The sequence below is a fragment of the Castor canadensis genome, chromosome 1 (assembly GCF_047511655.1).
Source record: "Castor canadensis chromosome 1, mCasCan1.hap1v2, whole genome shotgun sequence".
NCBI lineage: Eukaryota > Metazoa > Chordata > Mammalia > Rodentia > Castoridae > Castor > Castor canadensis.
Genome location: NC_133386.1, coordinates 196049186 through 196067844, shown reverse-complemented (window position 1 = coordinate 196067844; position 18659 = coordinate 196049186). Strand labels below are relative to the sequence as shown.

Below are 18659 nucleotides of genomic sequence, written 5' to 3'. Positions count from 1 at the left end.
TTATTCCCTTTTAGGATAATGCTTTCAGTATTTCTACAATTAAGCATTGATGTATTTTCAGTAAGCGTGTAAGCTCTTATTCCTACTTGGGTCAGTTTTAGTAAGTTTCATTTCCTAATAATTTGTACTTTAAAAAATTTTTTGGTATGAAATTGTTTATAATATTATTACCTTTTGCATATCTGGAATCATTCTCTTCCAACTCTTTTTTGTGCTTTATTTAATTTTTTTAATGTATGAATGTACCAAGGTTATGAAAATGAAAGTCTCATTTTAGTTAATCTGAACAGATAATCTACAGTGGAATCAAGAACTCCAAATCCACTGTTGATGTTCTCCGGTTCCATACATTTGTCTGAAAATGACATAATTTAATTCTTCTTTCTGGATAAATAAATCCCTTTTGTGTAAACACTTATCTTGTTTATTTTATGTTTTTTCCTAGTAGTCTAACAATGATGCTGTCATTCATTTCAGTCTTTCTTTATCTATATGTATTTAAAGTAATTATTTCAGCTACTTGGGAGTTGCAGAGTGGAAGGATTGTGGTTGAAGCTAGCCTGGGCAACAAAGTTAGTGAGTCCCTAATCTCAACAAGCAACCTGGTCATGGTGGTTAATGCCTGTGTTCCCAGCTAAGCAGGAGGTATAAGTAGGAGGATCATAATCTAAGTCTACTGAGGAAGAAGCATGAAACCATATTTGAAAATTAAAGTAAAAAGAGCTAGAGGCATGGTTCAAGTAGTACAGCACCAGGTTAGCAATCATATGACTCTGAGTTCAAACTCCAGTACCTCAAAAAGAAAAAAACACACAACATTCAAATAATTAACTTTAAATTCACAAGATTTTGTGAATGGGATTTTTCATTATTTTAAAGTTACAAATATTTTCTCTTTTTTTTCTTTTATTATTCATATGTGCATACAAGGCTTGGGTCATTTCTCCCCCCTGCCCCCACCCCCTCCCTTACCACCCACTCTGCCCCCTCCCTGTCCTCCCACCCCCTCAATACCCAGCAGAAACTATTTTGCTCTTATTTCTAATTTTGTTGTAGAGAGAGTATAAGCAATAATAGGAAGGAACAAGGGTTTTTGCTGGTTGAGATAAGGATAGCTATACAGGGAGTTGACTCACATTGATTTCCTGTGTGTTTATGTTACCTTCTAGGTTAATTCTTTTTTATCTAATCTTTTCTCTAGTTCCTGGTCCCCTTTTCCTATTGGCCTCAGTTGCTTTTAAGGTATCTGCTTTAGTTTCTCTGCATTAAGGACAAAAAATGCTAGCTAATTTTTTAGGTGTCTTACCTATCCTCACCCCTCCCTTGTGTGCTCTCACTTTTATCATGTGCTCAAAGTCCAATCCCATTGTTGTGTTTGCCCTTGATCTATTGTCCACATATGAGGGAGAACATACGATTTTTGGGCTTTTGGGCCAGGCTAACCTCACTCAGAATGATGTTCTCCAATTCCATCCATTTACCAGCGAATTATAACATTTCATTCTTCTTCATGGCTGCATAAAATTCCATTGTGTATAGATACCACATTTTCTTAATCCATTCGTCGGTGTTGGGGCATCTTGGCTGTTTTCATAACTTGGCTATTGTGAATAGTGTCGCAATAAACATGGGTGTGCAGGTGCCTCTGGAGTAACCTGTGTCACAATCTTTTTGGTATATCCCCAAGAGTGGTATTGCTGGATCAAATGGTAGATCGATGTCTAGCTTTTTAAGTAGCCTCCAAATATTTTTCCAGAGTGGTTGTACTAGCCTACATTCCCACCAACAGTGTAAGAGGGTTTCTTTTTCCCCGCATCCTTGCCAACACCTGTTGTTGGTGGTGTTGCTGATGATGGCTATTCTAACAGGGGTGAGGTGGAATCTCAGCATGGTTTTAATTTGCATTTCCTTTATTGCTAGAGATGGTGAGCATTTTTTCATGTGTTTTTTGGCCAATTGAATTTCTTCTTTTGAGAAAGTTCTGTTTAGTTCACTTGCCCATTCAAATATTTTCTAGTTTCCAGTATAATTTGTTCTTTGACTTCTGAATAACTTAAAAACATGTGATTAGTCCATAATTATAATATTTCCCTACCAACTGGTTATTAATTTGTGTTAGCCACTTGTAGTCAGAGAATGTCCTTCAAAGCTATCTTAGAAAGGTATCCCCTAAGGACAGCATTTCATACAATGTCTACATCCATGACAAGTACCATATGCATCTAAACTGATTTAATCTCAAATAAACTCTATGACATAGGTTCTACTAGGAGCAATGATGTTAGATAACATTTTCATAGTCATATAGCTTATGGGTAGCAGAGCCACAATCCAATGACAACTGTGTAACATCTAAAGGCAGCTCTTTGTGACTGAACTGTACACTGGGATTATAATCCCATTAGTAACATCTTAAAATTTCAAAAGCATTTTTTTAGGCAACACTGGGGTTTGAACTCAGGGCCTCATGCTTGCTAGGCAGGCACTCTATTGCTTGAGTGATTCTACCAGCCCCAAAACATCTTTTTAAAAAGGATTTCCAGATGTTGCAATATTTTCTTTTCTCCCTGCAATAGCCTAATTGGTTAATAATGGTCCTCTTTTCTAGGTGGGAAAATTTATAGGGTCACTGTCATTATTTAGCAGCAAAATCAAACAGAGTAATTTCACTAACTGGCTCAGTATTCTTCTTGGTTATATATTTTGTTTGGATAGAAGATAGTTTATTTCAACAGAAACTGGATTACAACTGACTTGGAGATTTATTCTCTTCTTTCCCTGCAGACCTGGGGCCACAAATGCAATGACTGGAGGAAGAAACAGTACAATTACAAAGTTCGTCTTTTTGGGATTCTCTGAGTTTCCAAAGCTCACAATTGCACTCTTTTCAATATTCCTAGGGATTTACCTCATGACAGTATCATGAAATGTGAGCCTCATTGCTCTTATCAAGATGGACACCGATCTCCACACACCCATGTATTTTTTTCCTTGGTAACTTATTCTTTCTGGATATCTGCTATGTTTCCACTATAGCCCCCAAGATGCTTTCAGACTTCTTCAAGGAGCATAAATCCATCTTCTTTCTGGGGTGCACCATGCAGTACTTCTTCATCTCTAGTTTGGGGCTGACTGAGTGCTGTCTTCTGGCAGCCATGGCTTATGATCGGTATGTTGCCATTTGTAATCCTCTGCTCTACATAGCTATCATGTCCCCCACCCTCTGTGTGCAGATGGTTGAGGGATCTAGTATAACTGAATTCTGTGGCTCATTTATCCAGCTGTGTGCCTTGCTTCAGCTCTATTTCTGTGGGCCCAATATCATCAACCACTTCCTCTGTGACCTACCTCAACTGCTGATCTTATCCTGCTCTGACACCTTCTTCTTCCAAGTCATGGAAATTGTGCTCACAGTGATCTTTACACATCTGTCACATCTGTCTTGGTTATCATGATATCCTATGGTTATATAGTTGCTACCATTGTGAACATCACTTCAGCTGAAGGTAGATCTAAGGCCTTCAACACTTGCGCTTGTCACCTGACAGCAGTGACCCTTTTCTTTGGTTCAGGTATCTTTGTTTATATGAATCCTAACTCTGGAGAGTCCCTAAGCCAAAACAAGTTGGCATCAGTTTTATACAGTTACAATCCCCATGTTAAATCCATTGACCTACAACCTGAAAAATAAAGAAATCAAAGATGCTTTAAACAGATGGAAGAAAAGATTCTTCTGTTGGTGCTTCTCATCATGAAATTTATTTGATATGTCCAGTTGTACAGTTTTAACATAAACTCAGAACCGGCATGAAACCAGGCAAATGTAAGAGAATATTTGGAAGCTTAGTACTCAAATGAACCAACAGCCAAGTCCTCTACAAGTATTTTTATCATTAGTGTGGCAACGTGACTCTTTACCTTGAATATTTTAATCACTACCTAGCATGACAGAAGCTGATCCTTGAGTAGGATCAGCAATGCCAGTACTGGTCAATATGGGTTGGAAACCAATAAGAAAATGTATCACCTCAATTTAGGTGGGGCAGGGATTACCATGGGTACTGGGAGATCTTTCTAAAATAATCTCTTTTGAGACTCTCTTTGATGAATACCTGTTTCTGAAATAGTTTTCTCCACAAGTCCCAAGGGACTAATAATTCCAACACTTCCAAAAGTGAAGCAGTATTTCACAGAGAAAAGATCTTGAAAACTGTATTTCTGCAACTTGGGTTTGAATTTTCACTCTACTTCTTGCTAGTACTTTGCCCGTTTCACTTAACACCTCTGAACCTCAGTCTTCTTGTTTATAAAATGGTGGTAATCTTCCTTTGCTGAGTTAGCATGAATACTGAATAGGACATTTGTAAGGAGCATGCGAAGCCCTCAATAAAAGATTGCAATAATTTAAAAAGCAATATCTTTATTTTTATTGTTATTTTTACATTTGTTTTTAAATGGATAAGTAAAATCATAAAATTGTACATATTAATGAGTAACTTATAATGTTTTGGTACATTGGATGATATTTAATTGGCTTAAACATTTATCTCCTTGAACATTTAATTTCTTAACCAAGTTAGTTCTCATATTTAACCTGTTCTTTCACCTCTGGAAATTTCTTCATTTATTGATTAGTCCAAAGCAGAAGTAGTCATATCAGATAATAGGTTTGATAGCTTCACACTGACAGACATTTGTTATAATAGAAATACTTAACATATCTGCCATATTTAAAGTTTGGATGGTCAGTTGATCATCCTAAATTCCTTGTATATTTTTACTACTTAGTCATTTTTGTTTTTCCACCATGTCTCGACCACATACCAGAAAAAGTGAATCAGACACTGGCATTCTTTGGTGAGGTGATCTAGGCCCTGATTTGGGCAACAACAATAGTGTCTTAATATTGCACTTGGGCTTGTTTGGGAGAACAAATCTCTATTAGGACATTATTTTTTCTTGTAATAAAAATGGGATTAGGATCATCTAATAAAAAAAATGGGAATTGGGATTTGAATCTCTAAAAGTGTAGAAAAGCCTTTATTTGACCGTTTCCCTTCTTTTTTTTTTTTTTAGTGAAGTATATTATTAAATTCCATGTTTGAATATTATCTTGATAATATTGTAAATTATAAATTTTTTATTCATTTATTCACATGTGCATATATTGTTTGGGTCATTTCAGCCCTCTGCTCCTGGGCCCCCACCCTCTGTCCCCCTCATCCCCTCACTTCCAAGCAGAACCTGTTCTGCCCTTATCTATAATTTTTTTGAAGAGAAGACATAAGCATAGTAAGAAAGACAAAGAATTTTTGCTAGTTGAGATAAGGATAGCTATATGGAGAGATTCCTAGCATTGCTTCCATGTACAAACGTGTTACAATGCAAGCTGATTCCTCTCTAACTGATTTATATGCTGGTTCCTGATCTCCTTCTTGTGTTGACCTCTGTTGCTTTAAGGTTTCTGTATTAGTACCTCTGGAGTGAGGATATCAATGATTTCATGTTTTGGGTTTCCTGCCTATCCCCATACCTCCCGTATGTGCTCTCCCCTTGTCATGTGACCCAAGTCCAACAACATTGCTGTATTTGCCCTAAAGTTTGCATATGAGGGAGAACAAACAATTTTTGGTCTTCTGAGCCTGTGTGTATAACTACATTTGGGGCATCTTGGCTGTTTCCATAACTTGGCCATTGTGAATAGTGCTGCAATAAACATGGGTGTGCAGGTGCCTCTGGAGTAACCTGTGTCGCATTCATTTGGGTATATCCTCAGGAGGAGGATTGCTGGATCATATGGTAGATCTATCTTTAGATTTTTAAGAAGCCTCCAAATTTTTTTCCATAGTGGTTGCATTAGCTTGCATTCCCAACAGCAGTGTATGAGGGTTCCTTTTTCCCCACATCCTCACTAACACTTGCTGTTGGTGGTTTTTTTGTAATGGCTATTCTAACAGGGGTGAAGTAGAATCCAAGTGTGGTTTTGATTTGCATTTCCTTTAAGGTTAGAGATGGTGAGCATCTTTTCATGTGTTTTTAGGCCATTTGAATTTCTTCTTTTGAGAAAGTTCTGTTTACTTCAGTTGCCCATTTTTTAACTGGATCATTGATTTTGGGAGAGTTTAGTTTCTTAAGTTCCCTATATATTCTGGTTATAAGTCCTTTGTCTGGTGTACAGCAGGGAAATATTTTCTTCCACTATGTGGGTTGTCTCTTCAGTTTAGAGACCATTTTTTTTGTTGTACAGAAGTTATTAATTTTAAGAAATCCAATTTTTCCATTCTTTCTCTTAGTTGCTGGGCTGCTGGGATTATTGAGGATGTCCTTGCCTATACCTATTACTTCCGGAGTGTTTGTGTACTAACTCCAAAGTTTGGGATCTGATATTAATGTACTTGATCCATTTTGAGTTGATATTAGTACAGGGTGATAAACATGGCAACTTTGTCAAAAATAAGGTGATTATAGTTGTATGGATTCACATCTGGGTCCTGTATTCTATTCTACTGGTCTTCATGCCTGTTTTGTGCCAGCACCATGCTGTTTTTATGGCTATAGCTTTGTAATATAGTTTGAAGTCAGGTATTGTGATATCTCCAGCATTGCTATTTTTGCTGAATATTGCTTATATTTCCAAACCAACTGTTGTGTAGATTTTTCAATCTCTGTGATGAAAGTAGTTGGGATTTTAATGGGAATTGCATTGAACATGTAGATTGCTTTTGGTAGTATAGCCATTTTTACTATGTTGATTCTATCAATCCATGAGCACAGGAGATCTTTCCACCTTTTGTAGTCTTCCTCGATCACTTTCTTCAGGGATTTGTAGTTCTCCTTGTAGAGATCATTCACATCCTTTGTTAAGTCTACTTCTAGGAATTTGATTTTTTTTGAGGCTATTGTTCATTGTTGTTGTATAGAAAAGCTAATGATTTTTATAAGTTGATATTGTATCCTGCTACCTTTCTATAGCTGATTATGGTGTCTAGGTTTCTTTGGTTAGAGTCTTTTGGGTCTTTAAGGTATAGGATCATCTCATCTGCAAATAGGGATATTTTGACAGATTCTTTACCCATTTGTATTCCTTTTATTTCTTCTTCTTGCCTAATTGCACTGTCTAGCAATTCCAGTACTGTGTTGAATACGAGTTGGGTTAGAGGGCACCCTTGTCTCATTCCTGATTTTAGGGGAAATGATTTCAGTTTTTCACCTCTAAGTATGATGTTGGCTGTAGATTTGTCATATATAGCCTTTACAGTGTTCAGGTACATTCCTTCTATTCCTAGTTTTCTTAAAGCTTTTATCATGCAGTAGTGTTGGATCTTGTTGAAGGCTTTTTCTGAATCTATTGAGATGATCAAGTGGTTTTTGTCTTTGCATCTATTGATGTGCTGTATTATATTTATAGATTTGCTTATGTTGAGCCATCCCTGCATCTATGGAATGAAGACAACTTGGTCATGGTGGATGATCTTTCTGATGTGTTGTATTCAGTTTGCCATTGTTTTATTGAGGATTTTTGCATCAATGTTTATTAAGGAAATTGGCCTATAGCTCTCCTTTTTGGAGGTATCTTTGTCTGGTTTGGGGATGAGAGTAATATTGGCTTAATCAAAAGAGTTAGGCAGTATTCCTTCCCTTTCTATTTTGATGACTAGTTTAAGGAGGGTTGGTATTAGTTTGTCTTTAAACATCTGACAGAGTTCAGCAGAGAATCCATCTTGTCCTGGACTTTTCTTTTTTGGGAGACTCTTTATTGCTGCTTCAATTTTATTTTGTGTTATAGATCTATTCAGGTGATTAATATCCTCTTGGTTCAGTTTTGGATGGTTGTAAGTACAAGAAAATCTGTCCATTTCTTAAAGATTTTCAAATTTATTAGAATATGGGTTCTCAAAGTAATCTCTGATAATTTCCTGGATATCCATGTTGTTTGTTGTTATCTCCCCTTTTGCGTTTCTGATTTTACTAATTTGGGTTTTTTCTCTCCTCATTTTAGTCAGGTTTGCCAGGAGTCTGTCAATCTTAATTTTTTGAAAGAACCAGCTTTTTGTTTCATTGATTCTTTGCATGTTTATTTTTTGTTTCTATTTCATTGATTTCAGCCCTTATTTTTATTATTTCTCTCCTTCTTCTTTTAGGATTTGCTTGTTCTCGTTTTTCTAGGAGTTTGAAATATAGCATTAGGTCATTGATTTGAGATCTTTCTGTCCTTTTAATATTTGCACTCATAGCTGTAAACTTTCCTCTTAGGACTTCCTTTAGTGTGTCCCATAAGTTCTGGTAGGTTGTGTTTTCATTTTCATTAACTTCCAGGAAAATTTTAATTTCCTCTTTTATTTTATCAATCACCCATTGCTCATTGAACAGTATGTTGTCCAGCTTCCAATCGTTTGCATGTTTTTTTTACTGCTGTTTTTGTTGTTGATTTCTAGTTTTAATGAATTGTGGTCAGATAGAATGCATGGAATTATTTCTATTTTCTTATATTTGCTGAGGCTTGCTTTGTGCCCTAATATATGATCAATTTTGGAGAAGGTTCCATGAGCTGATGAGAAGAATGCATATTGTGCAGATGTTGGGTGAAATATTCTGTAGATATCAGCTCAGTCAATTTGATCTGTGGGTGCTTTAGTTCTAGAATTTCTTTATTGATTTTTTTTGTTTGGGTGACTTATCAATTGGTGATAGGGGTTATTAAAGTCTCCCACTACCACTGTGTTGGAGTCTATAAATGTTTTTCGGTCCTTCAGAGTATGTTTGATGAACTTGGGTGCATTGACGTTGGGTGCATATAGGTTGATAATTTTATTTCCTTTTGGTGTTTACCCTTTTATTAGTATGGAGTGTCCTTCTTTAACGCCTTTGATCAATATAAGTCTGAAGTCTATTTTGTCCGCGATAAGCATGGCTACCCCCGCCTGTTTTCAGGGGCCATTGTCTTTTCCTTTTCATTTTTTAAGTTCATATTTGCATACAATGTTTGGGTCATTTCTCCCCCCCTCCCCCACCCCACCATTACTCCCCCATCCCCTCCCTCTCCACCCTACCCCCTCACTACCCAGCAGAAACTATTTTGCCCTAATCTCTAATTTTGTTGAAGAGAGAGTAGAAGTAATAATAGAAAGGACCAAAGGTTTTTGCTAGTTGAGATAAGGATAGCTATACAGGGAGTTGACTTGCATTGATTTCCTGTGCGTGTGTGTTACCTTCTAGGTTAATTCTTCTTGAACTAACCTTTTCTGTAGTTCCTGATCCAAGGGCCATTGTCTTGGTAAATCTTATCCCGGTCTTTCACCCTCAGCCAGTGCTTGTTTCTGTCAATGTGATGGGTCTCTTGTAGGCAGCAGATTGTTGGATCTTCATTTTTAATCCAGTTTGCCAAATGGTGTCTTCTGATGGGGGAATTAAGTCCATTAACATTCAGTGTTAGTATTGATAGGTATGTGGTGATTCCTGTCATTTAGTTGTCTTTGTTCTTTAAGGGTTTGATTGTGTGCAGCTGAATCAGTGTACTATTTACTTTCTTGCCTCTTTTCTCCTGTGGTTTGGTACTGCCTGCCCTTTCATGATTTTGTTTGCTTTCACTTTCTGTGTGCAGAATTTCTTGAAGAATTTTTTGTAGTGGTGGCTTGGTGGTCATATATTGTTTTAGTTTCTGCTTATCATGGAAGAATTTTATTGCTCCATCTATTTTGAATGATAGTTTTGCTGGGTAGAATATCCTAGGGTTGAAGTTATTTTCAGTTAGTGCCCAGAAGACCTCGCTCCATGCTCTTCTTCCTTTTAAGGTTTCTGTTGAGATATCTGCCGTGATTTTGATGGGTTTACCTCTGTGCTCTGTGGGGAAGAAATCCTCCTGATGCTGACAGAATAGCAAAGCATAGAGCCTGGCAGTGGGCTCCTGACACTGAGTAGCAAGTTGATGGTGACTGTGGGGCTGCAAACCTGTCAGGCTTGAATCATCTGGTGCCCACAATGTTGTGGAGGCCCTGGGGTCTTCTTGTGTTGTGCATGGGCTTCCAGGAGCCATCACACTGCAGGCATGGGGAACCAAGCCTTTGGGCAGTGGGAGCTCTGGGGTCTGCTTGCTAGTGCAAGCTATCAGGAACCAAGGCAGCTATTGCAGGCCTGGTGGACCTAAGTCTGAGTCCAGTTTATACAGGGGCTCTCGTTTCTCTAGTGTTTAATGGTGAAGGTAGCAAGTCATTTAGTTGGGGGGAACATGGATCTCTGAATTCCTTTGTATGCTGGGAAGCAGGACTTACCACCCTGTGAGTACTGAGTAATGGAGCCTGGAGCTGTGTGGAGACTTCAGGGGTGATGGATCAGGAGTGTTGAGCTGTGAGTTGTTCTTCCCATTCATTCTGTGGTTAGTTGCTTTTCTAGTTGTGGATTCAGAGAGGGATTAGATTCTTGCTGGTTATGGGACCCCCTGATTAATAAAGTGTTGGCTATACATATCCTGTATACCTATATTATGTTGAGGCATGTTCTAGCTATTCTTATCTGTGAGCTAACTCTTATTATGCTGCCACCATCAGGATTTATTGAAGTAATATGGATGGAAAAATATATTGGGCTCAAAGTCAAAATCTGACTTCATCATTAATTTGAAATGTGGCTTATTATATGTCGCTTAACTCCATTGGGAGCTTTATGTTTCCTTTATTGATCCTCAAACTGTAAAAAATTACTCACTCGACTCAAATGGAATAAGTACAGTGAAGTGAGAAATTCCTTTCACTTAGGGAGTGAATTTATTCCTTTTCCACATTCAAGAGTTCATCATCAAAGAAGCAACAAACTACCAGGGAAAAGGGAGTGATTGTCATTGTTTCCATATTGTGCTGGGGTGAATGTGTATATTTGTACTCTGCCAGGAAATACAAACCTGGACAGATACTGCTTAGCATTTACATGGAGGAGGAAAGAGGAAATCCATCTTTTCCCACTGCCTACCTCTCTGTGGCAATCTGACTTTTCATGCTCTTTTTCCATATATATGTGCTTGACCCCAGCTACATTCATGGGTGTAGCTATCTCTGTTACCATTCTTGTCATCTTCTTTTATCCACAACCTGAGTATCATTGAAATAAAAATTTTAAATTAAAAAGAATAAGTTTCATTTATGTCATTTATTTGTTAAAGAAAATAGAAATCCAGCTACCTAAAATTCCATTGTGATGGAGAGAGGAAATTGAAAGGATTATTATGGTTCCTCAAATTAGTAGGCATTGTGGAATAGTAGAATGATTGGGGAATGAAGAGCCAGGAGAAAACTGTCTTATTCTTCCTCTGCCACTGATTTTCTGTATAACCTCAGTGAATTCAGTCACTCTTATTGTTTTCAGTCTTATTATTACTGAAGTGAGAATAATAAAATTATCTTCTCAAACTCAGAGGGACATTAAGAAATGTTATTGTATTTAAGTATGAAGTATTTTTTAAACTATAATATGCTTTTTAAGTGGATACTTTTCATGTTGTTAATGAGTGGTGATTCATTCCAACGTCTTTAAAGCCATACAAACAAAATGGGAGGAGCTGTTCTAATTAGAACTCCTTTCAAACCCTGTCTTAGGTTTCTCTTCCTTAGTAACCTGTAGAAGTAGATTGTCACATAATTCATGAGCACCAACTGGGTATAGGAAAAATATGAATGACCTACTCCAAACTACAATTGGTACTAATGATGAAGCTGAGGCAAGTAGAATTGAGTGATTTCCTAGGTACTATAAAAAGTTCATAAAGAACATGTTTCAATGATAAAAATGCATATGTCTACATGTTCCATTTCCACATAAAGGATAAACCTGCCTTCATTTCATTGTCTCTGAGTTATTACTATTTTCTTCAAATGTGTGCATAGAGGAAGAAACAAAATCTAGGGGCCCTCGGATTATACCAAGGTGACTGAATTTACTTTTGTGGACTTACCCATTCTCAACAGCTGAGCTTACTCTTGTTTTTCTTTTTATCTAAAGTTTATGCAACAGCTGTGTTAGCCCATGTTGTCATTATGGTCACTGTGAACTGTGAGTTCCACCTTCACACCCTATGTACTTCTTACTTCATAACCTCTCTGTCTTGGACATTTTCTCTATTGCTGTTCCAATGAACCTGGTGTACCTTCTTTAGAAGAGGAAGACCATGTCTTTTGGCTACATCACTCATATGTTTTCTTCCACCTGCTGATTAAGCAGATATTTATTTCTCTATGATGGTATTTGATCATTATACAGCCATCTCCAAGCCACTGCACCATGTGATCACCATGACTAGGGGACAGTCACTACCGTCAACATGGCCTCTGGCTGGAAGTCCTTTTTTCACTGTATCACAAAGATCTCTCTGATGCTCCTAATCTCATCCTGTGGACCTTATGTTGTTGATGTATTCTATTGTTATGTTTCCCAAGCCCTCAAACTTGCTTGCCCCAACACCTTTGCTCCTGAGCTACAGATGACTTCCAACAAAGGCCTGATTACTACCCTATAGTTTGTCCTTCTTCCTGTGTTCTATACAGTTGTCTTGACAATACTGGGATCACAGAGAGAAGAGAGTAGGAAGAAAGCCATTTCCACCTATACCACCCTCATAACTGTGGTGACCCTTCACTTACACCTTCACTGCCATCCAATGGGAAAAGCTGTCTCTATCGCCTTCCTGTCATCATTCCAATCCTGAAACCCATGATCTACACCATGAAGAGCCAGGGGATGAAGTCAGCCATGGAGAAATTGAAGAAAAGTCTCCCATTTTCTTAAGAAGAATACCCTCATTATTGATTTTGGATAAAGACAGAATTGCATAACTGAGCTACTTAAAATATTAGCTGTCAAACTATATGAATGTGTGGAAAAATAACAAAGAAACACTTCTGTACATTAAATATGCTAATAAAATAATAAATAAAATAAAATATTACCAGTCAAATATTGGGACTCAGCATGTGCAACCAATGGATCAGTGACTTGGAATACTGTTTTGAAGAATGAACATCAGCAGGAAGTTAAGCTGGAAGAACATAGTCACTGAAAAGCAACTGACAGGAAGCAGGGTATTAATATTAAATGGAATGGAAGTCCTTGGGTGTTCAGGCAGTGTTGGAAAGGATAGTGCTGTGATTTTCAGACACCTACTAGTTTGACAAGGACATTTGTCTCAACATCTGAGGACTACAGTAACAAGGCTATGGTTCATCAATTATCCTATGACTGTTGAAGTTCTGTCACACACTAAAATCTGTTGGTTTTAGTCCCTCTTTTTATCTGCTGCAGTTCATTTATGATGGTATAAAGAGTAGAAACAAGGATTCACTTAATCCTGGGCTTCTGGTCCCAGACTTCATGGCCCTAGAAATAACAAAAACCAAAAATTCCTATTTCAACTACTGGGCATTACTTCACAAAGCTTCTATCCTGCAGAGCAGTAAATTGAGCGAATATAGAAAACCCAATGCTATTATGGAAATAATTTTAGCAGCTTATTTATATTTAGCTACCCCTTACCTTAGTTCTATCTAGTTCCCCTCAAAGCAAAAGTTTTTTATATGGCATAATAGTGGGAAGAAGTCTACAGGCATACAAATTTAATTATCACCTATGACATGTTACACAGGTGGGCATCCAAGTTTAAAGAACTGTAACGATTCTCTGCCCAATGATAAAACAAGGGGTGCTGGTGGCTCATCCCTGAACCTAGCTACTCAGGGGGCAGAAATCAGGAGGATTTCAGTCCAAAGCCATTTTTAGCAAATGGTTTGCGAGTCCCTAATCTTAAAAAAAAAATCACAAAAAATGGCTGGTGGAGTGTTTCAAAGTGTAGGCTCTGAGTTCAATACCCCAGTACCACAAAATAAATAAAGAAAGAAAGAATGAAGGGTAATAAGAGGAAAGTGCTGGCCATCCAGTTCTCTATTCTAGCTTCTGGTCAGCCTAATCCAGGTAACAAATATATCCATCAAATATATAATATTCCACATTTTTTAAAACATGCAAATGGACCCTGGAAAGTTTTCGGGGACATTGTTCAGCATGTTTTAACAAAAAACTGATTAAGCTGGAAATAATGGGATTCATTTTTTCTCTTGCCATTAGATAACCTGACACAAACCAGAATGTGGTTTTTCTCCATAATGCATCTTTGTGTGTCTACACATTTGCATATGTATTAGCAACAATTTAATAACTCCCACTGAAACTCCATCACAGCCCATGGAGCTAGCCACTTGATCTCCACTGGGGTGTCCAACATAATCCCTTGCTGAGCTCTCACAATAGGCCTGGGGCTAAGGGACTAGGACATGGGACATGGGCCCAGTGGAGAAATGCTGAAGATAGGTTCCTTCTTTTGCATGTAAATAATTTGGACACCAACCAAAGTCTGTCCTTACATGTGTGTGCAAGTGTGCATGTGCACGTTTTGGTAACATTTTAATAACTCCCATTTAGGCACCAAAACCGGAGTCAGTCACTTGCTTCCACTTTCTTGTCCAATAATATTCCCTTTGCCATTCTTACATAATCATAAAGCTGAGGGATTTGAACAGAGGAGAGCAAGTGGAAGAAACTTAAAGATGTGATTCCTTGTGTCTGTCCTTTGTCTCCTGAAAATGGAGAAAGAACACTAAGATATTTAACCCTCCAAAGGGCTGTACTTTCAGAAACATAATTTTCATCTTTGTGACTACAGATCTTATGCCCAGTACCTAACAACATAAAATTTTCACTTGGAATTTTAGGATCAGAGGAAATAGGTAAGGACACTAAAGTATAAGCGAAGGTTAAGGCTATGCACAGTGAAATCGAGATGTCATTATTGATTATGTATAACTGATATGAATTTGCATATTCCAGGTATATTGAATGCTTCAAACAAAAGATGAACATCTCACTGACAACAAAGGTGGGTGTCAAATATTGGGAAGAGAAATTTTGTGTTAAGAACGATGCATAAAAATGGTGTTTTGGATATGAGAGAAGTCATCATGCATTTGCTAAGACCCTTTATATTGCTTTTTGGTTGAGGCTGCCACACACTAAAATCAATGTAAAAGGTGTTTATGCAGAATGCTGTCCTTCAGACAGACTTTTTCAAATTCTTTGCAACACAAAATGTGCACGTATATAGTTTGAATTTAGGGTAAAAAATTGTATGTCTTTTATCCTTTTTCTATCTCTTCCACTTTCTAGATCCTTATTTTCACCAAGATAGATCCATGCTAGGTCTTATGTGAAAAACAGGATTAATACTGTGCTTTCCTAATGGATGTAGGTAACAAATAAATCAACTTAGCATAACATGTTACATATACAAGTAACTGAAAAAATATTACGTTTTATTACTGTCATAAATGATCTTCCTTCTCTCTTATCTCCTATGCCACCTAAATCTATCTGTACTTCTCTACCAACATATCTCATTTTTGATCATGCATATGTCTTCTCATTTTGCATAAATCATCTGCTTCATATACTGTAAATACTTTTGCAATACAGCTCAAGTCATACATATTTTTTATCATTAAAATTTCTTTGATTAACATGTATTAATTTAGATATCAGTAGAGTTAATGTGATATTCTTACATGGGCATCCATCATACACTAATCATATCCAACCCCCCTTTACCTGCACACACACACACACACACACACACCACATACACACACACTCACACAGCCTTACCAATCTTATTAATCACTTGTTTACATTCAGGTCAACTTTTTTCAACTTCCATATATGAAAACATAACATTCTTATCTTTATGTGTCTGACATATTTTACTGAACATAATATCTTCTGGTTCCATCCATTTATCCATACACAATTAAATATTGCAATAAATATTCACTGTCTATGTTTAAGACAGAACAAGTAATAATAACCATAAAACTTCCTTGAAATGATCAATAATATCTCATTTTTTAAAAAAGGCATTATTCTGGTCATACCAATGCCTCTCACTGCTATTTGATCCCATCATGCTTGGCATCATTCATAATGGGAAAAATGCAGAGAAAAGTGTGACTGATGTCATATGGTCCACTTCTCAAAAGGAGATGACGTAGCTTTTTATTTTCCCACCCTCAATCCAGAGCCATAAAATCCCACCAGGACTTTCCAGACCACTCCGCATCATATACACTAAATACATAGTTTGGAGTTGAGGGTAAAGAAATTAAAGGACATTGCTCTCACCTACCTTGGAGGAATAGTTAAGTTTTACAATCCTGAATATGAGAACAAGGAGGCTTAGATCAATCATTCATTGACAAAGGAAACCTAAGAACAACAGAATGTAATGACAAAACATTTATCAATGAAGTGATGAGGTGAGAAATTGTTACTAATAAAAATTTCCTTTTATTCCACACTCCCCTACATTGTGCCAATCACACTTCATTTTCCAGTGTTCTCTGTACAGTCATGTTACTTTCATTACTGACTGGACTTTTATGAGTTCTTTCCTTTGTATGATATATTCCTGCCTCTATTTCTCAGAAATTTATCAAAACAGTGCAATTTTTACTTCTTCTAGGAAACCTTCACAAAGTATCCCCAGGTAGAGCTCTGATGTTTGTACCAGCACTGTATCCCATGTATGTTTAGACACTTAATTTTTTGCATTTTCCATTATGCTGAAAATTGCTCTGGAGTAGGAACTTTGCTGTACTTGTTTGTTTATAGTTAGTACTACCCCAGTCCCAACCATGCTATAAAGGTTACAAAATGTGTGTTGAAGGACTTCAGGACTCATTGACTAAATGAATGCATTCTCAGTTCCTAGTAAAGACAGTATTGGGAATTCAAGCTAATCTAACTTTAGGGAGTCTCGTTCCATTTTACTAACATTAATTTCTGTTGCCATATGGTGCCATATCCCATATGATCTTTGGCAAAGGATTTTACCAAAGGTGCTGCAGATGCGTGGGAGATTGGGTTGATTCCAAATTTCTCTGGAAACTTTAGGATTTTTAAGTAAATAGCTCATCTGATTCTGGTTTTCTGCTACCTTTATTCTGAAATTGAGGTGAAGAAACAATTCTAATCTATTGAATGCTTAAACAATGCTTTAGAGCTGAATGGAATTGCATCTGAAATTCAGTTTCCCAACTTAATGTTGTGAGTTTGGGGCAATGAGCTCACCTTTCTGAACACTGTTTCTTCATCATAGAGAACAAATAAAAACTCTTCTTTGGAATACATATGAGAAGCATTTACAAGACACTTTAAGTCTTGAGAAGGGAAGACTGCAGAAAGCACCGTAACTCACCAACTATTTTTTCCTGACCACCTACAAACGGGTCTACTGATGGTGAAGACGAGAGAGGGGAAGAGAAATAGAACAGGAGGGAAAAGTAGACCACCAGTTGGTTCCTACCTTTTGGCAAGAGCCTAAGATTAAGTACCTGCCTTCGGACCCAGGGTGCTATACCCTTCTTCACTCCAATAGCCTCTCAAGTGAATCTCCACCTTCACTCAGGTTCTTCCTGGTCCCTGCTGGCTCAAACTGGTATTATCCACAGTTGATATATGAGGAGGCAGAGCCCCCAGAATTAGCTTATTGATGGCAGTATGTGGAGGGGATAGAACCAATATTCCAATCTTCCAGTATAGAGGTCTCTGCAGTACACCCTACTGCCTCCCTCCACAGGGTATTTTTACTTTTGGAAAAAAATCATCTTGCAGATATCCAAAATGTCCATGAAAATTTATCCATATGTGTTCCTGAGCAGTGTATAAAACAGATAATAATAATAAAAATAACAATGAACAAACCAGAGACTGTTAAAATGGAAATAAGAACCCACAAAGAGTAAGTTTACTTTATTCTTTTATAAAAGCCTGAAACTTTGACTTCAAAACTAGTATAAGTGACAAGAGAGATGAAATATTTTATTAAAGCAGAGAAAAGTCTTAGTACATTGAAAGTTTTATATCAAAAGCATAAAATTGGACCCTGGTAATTTTATCTTTTTTGAAATATGCTGTGTACTGAGCTCAGAAAGCCAAATTATCTCATGTTCTCATTCATTTGTGGAATCTAGACCTAAAATGATTATGACAGTGATAATAATAATGATGACAATGATAATGAGACATGAGTGTATATGGGGGTCTGCCTAGGGGTGATCAGTGGGAAGGGAAGTGGGAAAGGAAAGGATGCTGAAGAATGAATTGCTAAGACTAAGAGAATAAAAATATGCAACACATATACCTATGAAGGCAGCATAATGAAACCAACCAAACACTGTTTGAAAGAGGGGAAGCAAAGAGGAAGAGAAGGGGAAATGGAAATATAATGGGGGTGAACTTTTTCAAAGTACAGTGTATGCGTGCATAGACTTATTACAATGAATTTCCCTCATATCACTAATGTGTACTAATTCAAAACTAAAATAAAAATTTAAAAAAGAAACAGAAAAAAATAAACTATGCTATGTAAGTGTCACTATTTCATATTTTTTCTGTCACCAAATAGTTCTATAGGAAAAAATTATTGAATGATTTTGCCTATGAACACAAAATTGATGACAATCTTAAAAGTATGGACAACTCAATATATTACAAACATTACAGCCATGTATGGAAAATTCAGAAGTGCATTCCAGGTGCTTAGGAGGAAACAAGACAAATAGCACAGCGCTTCC

General features: G+C 37.1%; 1 pseudogene; it reads left to right on the top strand.

The window, feature by feature from the left end:
• Positions 1–2136: 2136 nt before the first annotated feature.
• On the top strand, positions 2137–3755 carry LOC109702247 (olfactory receptor 5AN6-like; annotated as a pseudogene).
• Positions 3756–18659: the final 14904 nt, after the last annotated feature.